The 18,408-nt window shown below is 37.7% G+C and overlaps 1 protein-coding gene across 3 annotated transcripts in view; it reads left to right on the forward strand.

The window, feature by feature from the left end:
* Positions 1 to 18,408, forward strand: part of LOC109416129 (PDZ domain-containing protein 7) — a 589,320-nt gene that overhangs the window by 538,996 nt on the left and 31,916 nt on the right. The gene's annotated exons all lie outside the window — the stretch shown is intronic.

Genomic DNA, 18,408 nt, shown 5'->3' on the forward strand with positions numbered 1-18,408 from the left:
TTGGTATGTGGCAAGCTGCGCGGGATCAATCCCACGATATTACAACGCAGTCCTGGTTTCGGTGTGTTCCTACGGTGAAGGTTGAAAACTAGTGCGATTGAAGTGCTTGTGAAGGTTACGTAATTGGATCGACCTAGGACTTACAAGGGAATTGTCTAGAGATTTCGAGAGGGAGAAAAGTAATCGAAAAGTTTGATTTAAATTTCCTGAAATGTGCACTTCGTCGTTTCGTTATGTTTAATCATAATCCTCACTGGGGTTTAAACTACTTCATCCACTACGGACTTAGCATCTCTTCCGTAGATTGTGTAGATTGCGAGATCTTCTAACGCAACCACCAAATCTAGAATCTCTAACTTCAAGTCAAGACTAGTTTAGTCTAGTCTTCCCATACACAGCCATCTGTTAGAAGAATTCTGAAAATGATAAAATCGACTACTTATATTATTTTTCTTGTCATTAGCAATATTTGCAAGGCATCGGCAATGCATTACAAGTATTGAAGCGGCCAGGCAAACTATGCAGCGTCATTGAATACAATTGAACAAAAGTATGGAACAACGTCAACGCGTCAGCTGCTCAGTATCATACAGGGGATAGACAAAATGATCGGCACAGGCAAAATTTTCACTTTTCAAAAAATGTTCGACTAGCTGTAATTTTTCGAGAAGTGCGTCGAATATCCTCAAATTTTTACTGTAAGTTCATCAACTAGTTGTGTATCAGTGGTCAAAATTTGGGAAGGATCGGGCAATTTTCCACGAAGTTATAAAGATTCTTGAAAAAGGTAAAATTATCCGATAGCCAACTTTCAGCTATTATATCTCCGGATTTAATGTGCCGATTGCAATGATATTTTGACCATTTATGACTTATATAATGTACTCCAAAAAACAATTCACTTAACTTGAAATTTTTAACAAGAGAAAAAAAAAGTTATAGCGATTTTATTTTTTTCACGATTTTTTAGCAAATTGGTCTATTTTTAATATGTATTCCATTACTTTTTCAATTTGTTGGCGGCTATGTTGTTACATTCCTTCAAAACATATTTATATATAAGTCAATTAGAGGGGAATTAAATGGACTATGATTTGCATCTTGAGTTTTGAAACGTTGTTGAAGTTTTGGATAATTTGGTGTTTTATTAGAAAAATAATCTAATCGTAATAATTTTCTTCCGTGTCAAGAATTTCAAGTTAGTTCAACGGTTTTTTATAGCTCATTATATAAATCATAAATGCTCAAAATTTCATTGCATTCGGTTCATTGAATCCGGAGATATAATAGCTCAAAGTTGTCTATCGGATAATTTTACCTTTTCCAAGAATCTTTATAACTTCGTGGAGAATGGCCCGATCTTTCTCAAATTTTGACCACTGATACACAACTAGTTGATAAACTTACAGTAAAAAATTAAGAATATGTGATGCACTTTTCGAAAAGTTACAGCTAGTTGAACATTTTTTGAAAAGTGAAAATTTTGCCTGTCCTGATCATTTTGTCTATCCCCTGTATATGTTACAGCTATGCAGGAAAAACGATGGGAGTGACGTTGTTAAGAAAGTTAATGTCACTCCATGGAAGTTCATTTTGATGGGATGAGACATAGAAATTTCCCTCCTATGCCCTGGCTCGACAGTCGAGGCTTAAGCGCCATCGCTTGCACTCTGAAACGAGACAAAAAAAAATATAGCGATCCCTTTCCGACTATCCTAAATAAACTAAATAATAAGTAGGAAAGCAGGATTATCGAACGCGGGAGAAAAAAAAATTGACACTACAGCCTTTGTCTAATTAAGGTAGACTTTATGCACGATGTTGTTTAAATTACAATAATCTTTACTCAAAAGTATATGGAGTCTTAAAATAATATGATAAGATTTGTTATATGAGAACTAAATCAAACTCAATTAATTGTTAAAATATTGAGAGAAAAAATGCATTACTGAAGTTCATGCTAACATACAAAATGTGTGTAAACCATTTCAACCGTCATTTCAATAAGGAAACCCAACTAACAACCATGTAGAAATGGTGTAACGATCGCATTCACAACGGTTGAGTACAAATGACAAACGCAAATAATCCCTGTTATATAGCAATAACTGCAGCAATTCGTTGTATGGCTGGAAGAAGTGAGCAACGTATTTGGTTTTTCCAATTTTTACACATGTTTTAAGTTAAATTTTGTTTAAGAATAAATATCTGTTATCAGTGATTCAAGTCTTTCGATTAATTTTCAAACAATAGTTCGGCTTCAGTAAAAGAAGAGTAGTTGCGTCCCAACATTGAAACTGAATTTTAAGATGTACTCTAAGCTTCAACTTCTTCAATGTTGGTTCTCAATTTTCAAGACAATTGAGAGAATTCATAACGCGACAGATGCAGGTGCGTAAAAATCCTGGAGGTATAATTAATAAAAAATCAAGTTTTTAGAGAATTATTTCAAGGATTTCTTGGAGAAGTCTCTTACGGAATCTCTAGAGAAATTTTTGAGAGTTTTCTCTCACAGAAACTTAGTCTCAGCAGCATCTTCAGAAACAATTTTTACAGAATTACCTGAAGCTCAAAAATTTCTGGACGAATTCCAGAAGGTCCTATTCCCATGTGGAAGAATTCCTGGAGTTATCTATGAGGGTACTCTTTTAAGAATGTCTGCAGTAGATCTGATCTATTTTTTGAGGAGTCCATATACCACGGGAACAATTTGGAGGGGGATGGAGTTTCCACGGTTGTCGAAGGATGGGGTGAGGCTCTGTCAAATGCCCCCGTGGACTGCATTGATTTAACCTTAGTAAGGTCTTGGGGTCTTTTTTGACCTTTTCCGAATTTCAATTCGCTATAGCTTTTGTTTCGAAAGGCCTAGAAATGTGAAATTTTCAGACAATTATTTTTTTGTGGAAAACTAGCATTTCCATTCATCCAAAACATTGGACGACCCCTAGGGGAGCTCCCATAAAAAAAGTTACAAATAAGACCCTGGGGTCATTTTTGACCCCAAAATTTGAACGGCTCTCAAAAATCAGTGGCAGGGCCGATTTTGATTTTCTTTGGCCCAAATGAAAGCCACACATGTCTAGTTTTCAAAACCCCCGGAGAGTTCCGGATTTGGTCACTGTGGCCACCGGGAACCTGCTTCAACTGAAAAATGCCGCTTTAGAGACCCTAACTTTGGCAAGTTATAACTTTGCAACCAAACAAGAAATCAGGACCGTTCAAGAATCGTTGGAAAGGTATTCACGTGGACTTTGATTAAAGACATTAATATTTTGATTTTGATTTTCTTTGGCCCAAATGAAAGCCACACATGTCTAGTTTTCAAAACCCCCGGAGAGTTCCGGATTTGGTCACTGTGGCCACCGGGAACCTGCTTCAACTGAAAAATGCCGCTTTAGAGACCCTAACTTTGGCAAGTTATAACTTTGCAACCAAACAAGAAATCAGGACCGTTCAAGAATCGTTGGAAAGGTATTCACGTGGACTTTGATTAAAGACATTAATATTGACTAATTCTTAAGAACCGGTTCCGGAAATCCGGAACATCCGGAAAGTAATGTTTTTCACGATAATGTGCTAGAAAGCACATTCATATTATTTACAGGATAGAAGTTTTTGCATCAAACTTCTTTAGGCCATAATACAATCTGTCGAGAACTATTTCTGTATGTTTCTGGTTATGTCCCGTCCTTCTGGAACCGGTTCCAGGGATCCCACAAGATGGCCAACGAGTTGACTGTAACGAAATTGAACGGTTTTCCGCGCTAAACACATCTGCGTTGGTTAACTCATGATGAAATCTCAATAATTTTACATGCTCCATATTGTTGTGATATGTAAAAATATTGTTGGACATTGTGGTCTTATGTGGCCACCGGAGTGACCACCGGAGAAACCCGTATTGAGGGACTTCCATGTTTTTGCAACAAAGATAGGCATTCGACGGCTCTAACTTCATGATTTTTCATGGCCATGTGGCTTCTGGCATTAAATAGAAGAATTGACCATTCCGGTCTGTTTTGGCCACCGGAGAAATCCGTATTGACCACCGGAGAAATCCGTATTGAAGGAGTTTCATGTTTTTGCAACAAAGATAGGCATTCGACGGTTCTAACTTCATGTTTTTTCATGGCCATGTGGGTCCTGGCATTGAAAAGAAGAATTAACCATTCTGGTCTGTTTTGGCCACCGGAGTGACCACCAGAGAAACCCGTATTGAGGGACTTCCATGTTTTTGCAACAAAGATAGGCATTCGACGGCTCTAACTTCATGATTTTTCATGGCCATGTAGCTTCTGCCATTAAATAGAAGAATTGACCATTCTGGTCTGTTTTGGCTACCGGAGTGACCACCGGAGAAATCCGTATTGAGGGAGTTTCATGTTTTTGCAACAAAGATATGTATTCGACGGCTTTAACTTCATGATTTTTCATGGCCATGTGGCTTCTGGCATTGAAAAGAAGAATTGACCACAATGGTCTGTTTTGGCCACCGGAGTGACCACCGGAGAAACTCGTATTGAGGGAGTTTCATGTTTTTGCAACAAAGATAGGCATTCGAAGGCTCTAACTTCATGATTTTTCATGGACATGTTGCTTCTGGTATTAAAAAGAACAATTGAACATTCTGGTTCGCTTTGGCCACCGGAGTGACCACTGGTGAAATCCGTATTGAAGGAGTTTCATGTTTTTGCAACAAATATAGGCATTCGACGGCTCTAACTTCATGATTTTTCATGGCCATGTGGCTTCTGGCATTAAAAAGAAGAATTGACCATTCTGGTCCGTTTTGGCCAGCGGAGTGACCACCGGAAAAAATCGCATTGAGGGACTTCCATGTTTTTGCAACAAAGATGGGCATTCGACGGCTATAACTTCATGATTGTGTACTATTTTGACTATTCTGGTCTGCTTTGACTCCGATGGCCACCTGGAGAAACATACTAGGGAACTCCTATGTTTATTTTTAAACGCTCATATTATCTAGATTTATCACCAGAAGCAGTCTTTTGATGGCTCCATTTTCATGCTTCGACACGCGACATATTATCTTTATGCTCAGTCGTTATTCTTATTGTTCAACAAGGTTATTCTGTAGTAGTGGCCATTCATGTTAAAATATACTGCGATTCTTGTAGTCTGATACTGCACTGTCAATGGTAATATGGTTAGTTCGAGAATTGAGGATAGTTTTACTTCGGTTCACAAACAAACCTTTCATCGTATATTTTGGTTAACACCACTTAACGTTTTGGTCGTCTATGTTCACTGTTCTTGAAAATCACATCGTTTCTTTTCATTATGTTTTTAGATATGTTCACATTATTTGTTAGTACTTGATATGCTTTCTCCTTTCTTGCTGGCTCTATTTTCATATACTTACGTGAAGTCAGCTTTTTCAGAATGAAAAGTTGTCTTAGTTGGTAGGAGAAGGGCTTTCTTGAGGAAGACAAACAATGTTTCACTTGAATGAGGGAATTATCAAGTTCTGCAATCGAGGAATTCAGTCACAAATATTATCCATTTAGTGAGTTTTATGAACACTTCGCAATTCTTTAATTTTTTTAATAAAATTAATTCGTCTAGTAGTTTCAACTGGCATACTCTTAAAGTTCTACGGAGGATTCCTTTCGAGTCCGACTGACATCAAGGTATACAATTAATAAAATGTGCATGCTTCTCAGGGGCAGAATTTCAAACCAAGTATCTCATCAATGAAGAATACAGTCTCTCCAAGTTTGCAGAATTCTGAGCTATGAGATTTTTAAAATTTGCGTGTTTACTGGTGCCACTTAGAGGCAGAATTCTGTCACAAGTGTCCCATTTTGTGCAAGTCTAAGTCATACTGATCAACTTTGCCGAAGACACCATCTTCCTAAGTTATTAGGATTCTGAGCTATACAATTTCGAAAATTTGCAAGTTCACTAGCGCCACCTAATGGCAGAATTGCGAAACAAGGTTTCCGTTTTATGTAAGTCTATGTCATACTGGTCAATTTTGCTGAAGACAACAACTTTCTTAGTTATCGGGGGGGAGCGACACTAGTTTTGCTGAGCCGAAAAACTTCAAAAAAAGTCGAAAAAAACGGTAAACGCCGCCAAGTGGCAGAATTTTGAAACAAGTGTTTATTTTTATGTAAGTTTATGTCATACTGATCAACTTTGCCGAAGACACCATCTTTCTAAGTTATCAGGATTCTGAGCTATGAGTTTTCTAAAATTTGCATGTTCACTAGCGCCGCCTAGTGGCAGAATTGCGAAACAAGTGTTTATTTTTATGTAAGTTTATGTCATACTGATCAACTTTGCCGAAGACACCAACTTTCTAAGTTATCAGGATTCTGAGCTATGAGATTTCTAAAATTTGCATGGTCACTAGCTCCGCCTAGTGGCAGAATTGCGAAACAAGTGTTTATTGTTATGAAAGTTTATGTCATTCTGATTAACTTTTCCAAAGACACCAACTTAATAAGTTATCGGGGGGAGCTACACTAGTTTTGCCAAGCCGAAAAATTACAAAAAAAAGTAGGAAAAAGACGAAAAAACGGTAAACACCACCTAGTGGCAGATTTTTGAAACATGTGTTTTTTTATGTAAGTTTATGTCATATTGCTCAACTTTGCCGAAGACATCAACTTTCTAAGTTATTAGGATTCTGAGCTATAAGTTTTCTAAAGTTTGCATGTTTACTAGTGCCACCTAGTGGCAGAATTGCGAAACAAGTGTTAATTTTTATGTAAGTTTATGTCATACTGAACAACTTTGCCGAAGACACCAACTTCGTAAGTTATCAGGATTCTGAGCTATGAAATTTCTAAAATTTGCATATTTACTAGCGCCGCCCAGTGGAGGAATTTTGAACTTCGCAACTCATCGTCAGTAAGTTATTGGCGTACCCAACAACTTTTCCGAAGACACTATCCTTTCAAATTATCAGGGTCTTGAGCTGTCGCATATCGTAACGTTTGCTTGACAACCTGATATGGTTTCTGTAGTGCAATTTAGCATCAAACTGTTGATGGTCCCTCTAGCGGCCAAGTTGCCAGCTAATCCTATGAACCGAAGTTCTAAATGGTAGATCTTATCAAGCCCTAAAACTTTGCCGAAGAACTCTTAACACACCCGAGATAATATTCCATACCCCCAAAAGGCCGAAAATCTATAAGCTCTTAGTCTCCTATTAAGCGGATTCCTATTGCGCCCCCCGACCAGTGATCTTATAAGAGTCTCGACTGTATATACAAAGTTATAAAATAGGTTGAAAGAGACTGGCCAGGGCCAGGGATAAAACCCAGTGCCCAGGAGTAATCAAGAACATTAAACATCAAACCACAAAGTCCGTCAAATGAATCAGAGCCTTAATTCAATAAAGCTTTCAACCACAGTATAGTAAAATTTCCACAACTGTCGTATACACAATATTTGCGACGATAAATAAATAACGTATGATGAACATCTAGCTACGCCTCTGACAACATCACGATTGGTAACCCATAAAAAAATCTTGCGCCTCGTTGTTGATCATCATCATCATATGCTCGATCATTATCCTCGTTTCGTTCCAACTACTGTGCGTGGTCTCCCAAAAACCAAACTGTCGTTAATTTATTCTTCATCATCACTTCGTCGTCGTCGTCGTCGCCGTCGCCGTGGACCGAGCCAGTGCCAAAACGGACCAGAATGGTCAATTCTTCTTTTTAATGCCAGAAGCCACATGGCCATGAAAAATCATTAAGTTAGAGCCGTCGAATGCCTATATTTGTTGCAAAAACATGAAACTCCCTCAATACGGATTTCACCGGTGGTCACTCCGGTGGCCAAAGCGAACCAGAATATTCAATTGTTCTTTTTAATACCAGAAGCAACATGTCCATGAAAAATCATGAAGTAAGAGCCTTCGAATGCCTATCTTTGTTGCAAAAACATGATACTCCCTCAATACGAGTTTCTCCGGTGGTCACTCCGGTGGCCAAAACAGACCATTGTGGTCAATTCTTCTTTTCAATGCCAGAAGCCACATGGCCATGAAAAATCATAAAGTTAGAGCCGTTGAATGCCTATCTTTATTGCAAAAACATGAAACTCCCTCAATACGGATATCTCCGGTGGTCATTCCGGTAGCTAAAACAGACCAGAATGGTCAATTCTTCTTTTCAATGCCAGGGCCCACATGGCCATGAAAAAACATGAAGTTAGAACCGTCGAATGCCTATCTTTGTTGCAAAAACATGAAACTCCCTCAATACGGATTTCTCCGGTGGTCACTCCGGTGGCCAAAACAGACCGGAATGGTCAATTCTTCTATTTAATGCCAGAAGCCACATGGCCATGAAAAATCATGAAGTTAGAGCCGTCGAATGCCTATCTTTGTTGCAAAAACATGGAAGTCCCTCAATACGGGTTTCTCCGGTGGTCACTCCGGTGGCCACATAAGACCACAATGTCCAACAATATTTTTACATATCACAACAATATGGAGCATGTAAAAATATTGAGATTTCATCATGAGTTAACCAACGCAGATGTGTTTAGCGCGGAAAACCGTTCAATTTCGTTACAGTCAACTCGTTGGCCATCTTTTGGGATCCCTGGAACCTGTTCCAGAAGGACGGGACATAACCAGAAACATACAGAAATAGTTCTCGACAGAATGTATTATGGCCTAAAGAAGTTTGATGCAAAAACTTGTATCCTGTAAATAATATGAATGTGCTTTCTAGCACATTATCGTGAAAAACATTACTTTCCGGATGTTCCGGAATTCCGGAACCGGTTCTTAAGAATTAGTCAATATTAATGTCTTTAATCAAAGTCCACGTGAATACCTTTCCAACGATTCTTGAACGGTCCTGATTACTTGTTTGGTTGCAAAGTTATAGCTTGCCAAAGTTAGGGTCTCTAAAGCGGCATTTTTCAGTTGAAGCAGGTTCCCGGTGGCCACAGTGACCAAATCCGGAACTCTCCGGGGGTTTTGAAAACTAGACATGTGTGGCTTTCATTTGGGCCAAAGAAAATCAAAATCGGCTCAGTCACTGATTTTTGAGAGCCGTTCAAAGTTTGGGGTCAAAAATGACCCCAGGGTCTTATTTGTAACTTTTTTTTAGGGACTAAGGAAGGTTAAGAATATGGAAAATTATTTATCTATTGAATTAATTATGTCGTATCATTTACACTCCCGATCAAAAGTTTGGGGTCACCCCCTCAAGAACATGCCATTTTTTTAGGCCCATATCTTCGCCAATTTGCGTCCGATTTCAAAACCCTAGGTTTCATTAAAATGATAATAAGTCAAAGAAACTTTGAACATGATTTAAAAGAAACTTTTTCAAAAAAATATGTATGTAAACTTAACTCAAAGTTGCCAAATTTTCGAAAAAATGTGTCGCTGTCGGTGTCGCTGGAAATTGGGTCGACTAAATTTTAAGATGAGAGCGGTAATATAACCTATTTTCTATTAGCTTTTAACTGCTTTTTACCGAACTTGGCTAAAAAATCTAGGAAAAAAGTTATTAAGTAAATTAACTGTTCATGTCATCGACCAAAAGTTTGGGGTCACCCCTCAATATGATGTATCAGACAAAAGTTTGGGGTCGCTATCGTAAAACATGGAAAAGTGATTTGGTGATATCTTCGTCATCTATAGTTCAATTTTAATTCTTTTTGGCTCATTTCAAAGATAATTCACTAAATTTACGTTTGATGTCTTTAACTTAATGTATAACGATTTTTGTATATGAAAATGATATGTAAAGTTAACAGATTTCACCACATTTAAAAAAAATGAGGCAACTTTTCGTTAAGTTTTAGTATGTACATTTCAACAAATATGTGTGGTTTAATGTCTATGCAGTAAGCACCATTCATTATGTTTCAAATAAGCCAAGAAGAATTATAATTGGATGAAAGGTGACATAAAGATCTACAAATAAATTTCCCATGCTTTATGATAGTGGCCCCAAACTTTTGGTCGATGACATCAAGGGTTAATTTACTTAAAAACTTTTTTTTCTAGATTTTTAGCTAAGTTCTTTAAAAAGCAGTTGAAAACTAATAGAAAATAGGTTATATTACCGCTCTCATCTTAAAATTTGGTCGACTCAATTTCCAGCGACACTGTCGTAAGTTTATATTCATTTTTTAGAACATTTGGAAACTTTGGATAAGGTTTACATACAAAATTGTGTGAAAAAGTTTCTTTTAAATCATGTTCGAAGTTTCTTTGACTTATTACCTTTTGAATGAAACCTAGGGTTTTGAAATAGGACGCAAATTGGCGGAGATATGGGCTTAAAAAATGGCATGTTTTTGAGGGGGTGACCCCAAACTTTTGATCGGAAATGTATGTGACCCTCTTTTTAACAGTTCTCTAATAGATTTTTTCATCACAGCAATTGTTTTAGTTGGATATATTTAAAAATCTTATAAGCAAAGTTGCTTAAGAAATGCAGAATTTCGAATTACGTTTAGAATTATGTTTTGGTAATGGAGCGTAGAATAGTTGTTTATGTAACGAATTGCAAAAAGTTGATTTTTTTCAGCACGAGTCGTACATCTATCCAACGAGGCTTGCCGAGTTGAATAAATACGAAGAGTGCTGAAAAAATCGAGTTTTGCAACGAGTTCCATGCAAAACTTTGAGCAATGATTTTTTTTCATAATGCAACTCATTTGAGTTGCATAATGTTCATAATGCAACCCAAATGAGTTGCCTTATGAACATTATACAACTATTTTTCATAATGCAACTCGTTTCAGTTTAATAATGAACCAGTTCGGAAAAATTGACCATAATGATACCAAAATTAGTTGTATAAAACAAAAATTATGATACTGAATTGCATACATTTTTTTACATTCATTCAACGTAGATAAGTAAATTCTCATTCTAAGAATTTCTACAAATCTCAAGAAAGAATCGTCCATAAGCATACTTTGTTTTTTTTTTCAATTTCTTTTTGAAGTGTCTACAAGATATTTTACGAAAAAAAATGTAGGTTGTGGTGGAACAATTGAAAATACTATTAAAACCACCAGCCTAATGGTCAAATTTTGAGATATTTGATATCAAAAATAGGTTCTACGTAGAAGTTCTAATGAAAAAAACTATAAATATTTTTCCTACATGCGTAGCATAAGTATTGTACGTTACAGCGAATTAAAAAAAAGTGTGGGGGACCTTATAAAATGTTATTCGACATTTTTTTTTCTGTTTTACAGTTTTTATCAAAAAATAATCAATAATCTCTCAGATATGTAAATTTTCTAATCGTCTCGAATAACATTGAACAAATCCAATTTTTTTTTCTAAATTTTTTGTTATTTTTATTTTTTTATTAGTTAAGTATGGTATTTTGATTGTTTAAAAAATTGATGAAAAATAAAAATTGAAGGAAAAATTTTTAAAAGCGTTTGACTATCCTGGGCTACTTGGCAAGTTTTGAGGCTGAAAGTAAGCTTTATACAGAAAAAAATAATGAAAAGTTTAAAGGTATGGTTTTCCTAAAATTAAAATTAGATTTTTTTTAGAAGAGAATACACTCTTTTCAAAAGTTAGGTGAAGAATATTGTAAAACTTGCATTTTTCCACGTTCACTTTGCGAAGTAAACTAACGAAATTCATCAAAATACCTTATGAAATTTAGCCATAACTGTAAAATATAGATGCCATACCCAAGTAACAGAACTAGCTGAATAACAGTTTCTTAAACTAAAGTTTGCTTTAGAGTTTTTTTTGTTCCACTCTTGTACAGCAAAAATGTTTGTTGGGTAAGAATACCTTATAAAAGTTGACCATGCTTTTTATAACCTTATTACATGAGATAAACTTATGAAAAGAGCAGAAAAATCGTTGAATTATGCAGACTGGAATCGATCCACGAACGTCGAGATCACTGAGCTCGTGCTCAACCCACACGGCTATCGACGCTTGGGAATATCATGTTGCTTAATGTGTATAAAAGCCAAGCTGTGAGTCGATTCTGCGTCATAGAGCGAGCTTATGAAATCCATTCTAATCGGTATACATTATTTAAAGGCCGTTTCATAAGTTTGACCTTATGATAATCTTAGGCTTATTTGACTGAGTGTTCGACAACAGTAGCGACATAATCTGTGAAGACATCGCTAAATCAACATCAAACGCAAAGGCAGGACGAAATTTTAGGAGAATGCATGAAGAAATTTTCGGAGCGATCGCTGGATTTTCTGAAATAACGCCTAGGCAATCCTTGAAGCGAAATACCGTGAGAAATCTCTGCATGTGATTCCTGGAATATCTGCTGGAGTTGTGAAATCATTTTTTTCAAACGAAATTTCGGAAAAATGGTTCCTGGAAAACAGATAAACATTTCACACCTCGACAATCACGCCGCGGACCTAGGATCGAATCCCACTCCCGATAAACTCACATAATTCCTGTGGAAGGGAAGTTAAGCGTGGATTTCAAGATGAACTAGTCCCGGGTTAAAAATGTCGTTAATAAAAATAAAAAAAAAACTACTCCTGGAAAAATTGAGACACCTTGACCCTTCATCTAACTGTATATGGAAACTGGTTTCGAAAATATTGCTCCGTCATTTAATGAAATATCAATAAATAAAAAATAAATATGACGAAACGGATCCGGTCCAAATTGCCTCAGTAGGACTTCTCAATTTTTAACCCTAGTAGGATGTAGGGGTCATGACCCAGATAGGCACGCTGAACGTACACTACGCCATCGTGGTGCGAAAAATCTGACATCTTAGGAGGGTTCAAGATGCTCATTTGTTAATTTGACCTCAATATTGCGCCCAATTAAAAATTATTCCGGGAAAACCCTTCAGTGAATTGTAGTTTCATGATGTTTTTCTTTAATTGTCGCAGAAGGGACATTCTTGCATGAATTTCTTTTCAGCAATAATTCTTCTAAAGGTTGCCATGAGAATTGTTTTAAAATGTGTTCCTTCCCTTATACTTCTTAAGAATTTTCTCCACGATTACATCTACGGATACCGCCAAAAACTTCTTTAGGAATTCTTTCGGAATTTATCATTTGTTTCAGAATTCCTTTGGACGGTATTCATGTTCGTGTGCAAATTTCTCTAGATATTATTTCAGGAATTTCCCTTGGGTCCTCTGGAAATTCCCTCAAAGTTTCCTACAGAGGTTCTTTCATGTATTCGGAATATTGTGGAGTATTCACCCAGAAATATTATCACATTTTTTCTCCAGAATTTTTTTTGAGATTAATGCAAAAATGTATCCACAATCTTCTTCAGAAATTGTTCGAGTAATATCTTCAGGGGCTCTTTAAGCATTCCCTTCAAAGATTTCTTCAAAAGATGCAGTTTCAGGAGAAATTCGGAGATTTTTTTAGAGATTCTTTCTGATATTCCTCTAATGTTTTATATTAGAAATCAGAAAACTCTTTCAAGAAAACTTTAGGAAATTATTGATGAAATTTCATCAGAGGTTCACCCGGGAATTAATCCATTCAGGGGTTCTCTTATGTATTAATTTAGAAATTCTTCTAGAAAACTCTCTAGTTCATTCAGAAGGTCCTACAGGGATTGCTTATTATTTATACAAACCTAAGAACTCTCGAAGGAGCCTTCGGGAATCCTATTTACCAGAAAATTTTCCATTTATGCTTCAGGAATTTTTCCAAAAATTCTCTCAGAAATTCCAGCAGAAATTATTCCAGAATCATTCCTTAAGACATGTTAAACCCTCCTCTGGCATTGGAGTAATTTTTGACCTAAACTTTACACTTCGTCAGTGAGCTATTCCCGACGAGATGCGAAAGCAAGGTTAAGACATTTTACTAGAAATTCTTCTATAACTATCTGCAGAGGGATCGCTAGTTTTTCCATGTATTTTTTCAAAAATTCCTTAGGAAAATATTTTTTTTTGTTTGTGCAGGATTTACTTCAAAAATTGCTCCAGAAATTTTGTGTACTTTCAGAAATTGTACATGAATTCTTTAGGAGGCATCCCCAGAATCTCCGGGAGTTCTTCCAAGGATTCCTCCAGGAAGTCCTCCAGGGATCCTTCTGAAATATTTAACGGATTTCTCCAGGATTTTTTGAATTTGAGTTTGATTGACCGCCCGTGGGTGCTACACCATTATCGCCAGACCAGCTACAATCATTCAAAGAACCATTGAGTTATCTGCCGGAGACTAACCAGGCATCTTCAGTGTGTGAGTGTTGAAGATTTTCCATTTTTTAGGCGACAATGACACCGGCCACGTCCGTCAGGTAACAGGCCAATAATGTGGGGAAGGAGAAGGAAGTGATGATTGCAACCGTTTGTATCCACAGCAGCAGACTGCATGTACCTCTGCATCTGCACAAATTCATGCGGATGTCGGAGTGTTGGTAGGATATGGTTGGCAATGGGTTCACTCATTCGTGCGTGGATGCCAGACGTTAGGTGTTAGATGTAATTATAACTCTGAAAAAATTTCGGCACAGTTCGCTTGATTGCATAACTCGTTGGCGTTATATGTATGGTAAATTGACACTGTGCTAGGAGTGTTGGAAGGAAGGGAAACGGCTTTTTCAACCCGTTTCTGTTCTAACGATGGCTATGAACATGTGAATATTCTATTGTCTATGTAGAGAAGAGGGAAAAAGTATGTAGAAAGATACAAAGTAGAAGGAAACGGACGGGCCAGGGATAGAACCCAGGACCTTCTGCATACGAATCAGAAGCGGTGGTAGCCGCTAGACCACCAAGCCCGATCTATCGGAACAGGCAAAATTTTTACTCTTCATAAAATGGTCATGGGGGCATCCATATAGTACGTCACGCTTATAGGGGGAGGGGGTTCCGTAAAGCGTGATAAACAATGTATTAGGTATACGAAAAACCCGGACGAACAGGGGAGGGTGACGTACCAAATGGATGCCCCCCAACTAGTTGTAAGTTTTCGAAAAGTATATCCAAAATTGTAAAAATTTTACTTTATGTTGGTCAACTAGTTGACTATCAATGGTTCAAATTTAGCAAAGATCGGGCTACTCTACATGAAGTAAGAAAGATTCTGGTATCAACAACAACCCGATAAGACAGTTACAAATACACAAAACATAAGACCAAAAATGAAACATTAATGTTAGTTCCAGACAAAAAAGACTGCGTAGCCATATTAATTGTACATTACTATCCGTAAACATTTTAAATTTAGAATAGATTTTCAGATTTCTAGAAGATTCCCGCAGTACTTATGGAAGGTATTGTCCAGGAAGTCCTAACTGAAGAATTCTAGCGAAATGTCTGGAGAATCGCATGCTGGAGAAATTCCAATTTGAGGCTGGGTGTTTTTTGTTTGCGGTGTGGGTGAATTAAGCCATTGCGTCCGACGAGTTGATGTTTCGTGCCTTGAAATGACCAAAATATAGAAGAGTTTTTTTTTAGATTTCAGAAAGTTTATAGTAGTTTCCGGAGGCTTTCTGACCCCTGTAGAGTGAGAGAAATCTCTTGAGAAGTTTTTGACAGAATTCCTTGAGAAGTCTCTTCTGAACAGAATATATGGAGGAACTTTAGACGGTGTTTCAGGAAACAATCTTAAGAGAGAGTGCCAGATGATATCATTGGATTACTGAAATCAGTTGATTATCTTAAGAAATTTTTGATAAATTCCTCCCAGTAATTTCTGAAGAAATCCATCCATTCGGGAATTTCAGATAGATTTTATGAGTAATTTTTGGTGGAATTCATAGAAGAGTTTTCAGCGGAATTTGTGATGAAATTTTTGAAAGTTTCCTATGGCACAAGCCAACGCCTCATATAAATTTTATGCACGTTAATAAAATCGAAAAAAATATAAATCTCGAAAGAGGGGGAGGGGAGGTTAGCTGGGGTCTGAGTTAGGAGGGTCTGAGTTAGCTATGTACTTCTGCTGAGTTTTCTCAAGATTTTGTTTATCACTTACATTAATTTTGTTCACTTTCGCAATTTCGGCAAAACACCCAATGCTAATTCCTAAATGCCACCGGTAGTCTCTAATGTCTTCTAAACTTTTTTTTTTGTTGCTAACCGTTCGTTCATCTGGTTATCAAAAAACAGCTTTTTGATGTGCTACAGACATTCGTTTAGTTCACTTTTACATTTGGTCACTTCCGGCGGGACACCCGTTCTGTAACACTACCAGTAGTCTTTTATGTGATCTGAGGCTATTTTCTTGCACACCGTTCAACAGGTTATCGAAAAAGCTGAAATTTGGTTTGTCGCATGCTTGGGTTTGATCCACTTTCATAGCTGGACGCTTCCGGCGGGACACCCGGAACCGGTTCTGGAGTACTACCGGTAGTCTAAGATATTGTCTGAGATTATTGCATTGCTGACCGTACTTCAGGTTATCGAAAAAAAATGTCATTTTATGTGCAGCGTGCATGGGCTTTGTTCCCTTCTACTTTTGACAATTTCCTGTGGGACATGCGGATCCGGTTCCGGGACACTACTGCTGTTCCCACACATAGTCTGGAATTTATTTTCTAGTTAACCGTTCATCAAGGTACCGAAAAAGCCATTTGATATGTTACATCATGTATGGGGTTGATTCTCTTTTACATTTGACCATTGTCGACGGGACAGCCGGGACCGATTCCAGAACACTAATAGTTGTCCCACTAATGGTTGTGGAGCCTCGTAGCCGTGCGGGTCACCAAGCTTCTAATCGCATCATGCATGGGATGAAGGTTCGATTCTTGCTTCGGGCGATGAAACTTTTCGTGAGAATAGTTTCTTCTCAGAAATCTCTTCGTTTGTCCCTTGTCTAGTGTTAAGTTTCATTCAGTCTGTACTCCGGCTGAAGACGGTGTGCGCGTCTTTATTGAAAATATATATTGTCAGAAATTATTTTCTTACCTACCGTTCATCAGATTATCTAAAAACCGCGATTTTATGTGTCACATGCATAAGTTTGGTTCACTTTTATATTTGGCCACTTACGGTGAGTCACCCGGAGCCGGTTTCGGAAAACTACTGGTTCTGATATGGTCTGGGACTATTTTCCTACCTTTCGTTCATCAGGTTAGCGAGAATGCCGCGCTTTGATGTGTCGCATGCATGGGTTTGTAGCATTTTCATATCTGGCCCCTACCTGGGGTACCGGTCCGAAACACCTAAATGGCAATAACTCCGGAATGGCTGGATCGATCCTAACCATTTTCAATAGCAAACAAAGAGGTAACATTCCGGTTAAATTCGTGCCAAAATCCGTAAAATCGATAAATGGGAAGTGCCTTAAAAGTGAGTGAACTTTTTTTTTGCGCACAGACATACATACATACATACATACATACACATACGCATATAGACCTCATCTCGAATCGTCGAGCTGAGTTGATAGGCGTATGTGCCTCGACCCTCTGAGCCTTCTAACGAAAATTTGTTTTTTGAGTAAACATATAGACTTTCAGTACACGTTTGTGTGCGAGAAAGGCAAGAAAATTTTATAAAATGTCGAAAGAAACATAACAAAACCTATTTTTTGATCAATATTCTATATATAAAAATGCAGTGGCATACGTGGAACCGCGCATAACTTGCGAACGGATGGTCCGATTTTGATCGTCTTAGTTTTGTTCTGTTAGTTTTTACCCAAGGAAGGTTTATGAGGCAAAAAACATGGAAAAATTGAGCGTTTTTGAAAATCGATATTCCATACATTTTGACCGGGGACTTGGGCTTGGATAGAAACTTGAAACGTCAAAAAACGCAGTAGGCAAGACAAAGTTTGCCGGGGGCAGCTAGTATTGCTATAAATTTCTCCTCTACATGACTTTCAACGATCGTTATCAATAGTGATTAGTCGATACTCGATCACATTCATTGGCAGCCGCACAGTTTGACCGACATTTTCCAAAATCTCGTACGGTCGTACGGGCTGCTGGTGAAATGTGAAACCGTCGATTTTCCCGCACGAGGCGGCCGCGGCGACACGGGGGGTCAATTTCTCACACAATTTGGTAACCCAGATGAAAGGAAACTCCCATTTTCGACCGTTTGCCTGTGATGGAGATTGAATATCGCAGCACATATGCTGCGATGAGTCGCTCTTGTTTCTGTTTTTTTCACGTTGAACAGATTGCGTTCCACATGGAGGAGGATGCAAAAACGGAAGAAATTGTGCTACCAACAACAACGGTTCCCCAGTCGAGAAAGGTGGTTGCAATTAATAATGGACCCCTGTCGAGTCGAAAGAGAGAGAGAGAGAGAGAAAGATACGCCCCACGAGAAAGAAAATGAAATCAATATTGAAATTTTCTCCGTGCGGATGCGCGCGCGAAAAAAAAAGCGACGCCGTAATTAACGAGAAAATTTCATTCAGCGTAATGAGCAACCCTATTCCGATCAAATTGACGGTGATCAATGCGATTTACACCTCCTGATAATTGCTTCCAATCGCTTTTTTTTTTG

The sequence above is a fragment of the Aedes albopictus genome, chromosome 1 (genome assembly GCF_035046485.1).
Source record: "Aedes albopictus strain Foshan chromosome 1, AalbF5, whole genome shotgun sequence".
NCBI lineage: Eukaryota > Metazoa > Arthropoda > Insecta > Diptera > Culicidae > Aedes > Aedes albopictus.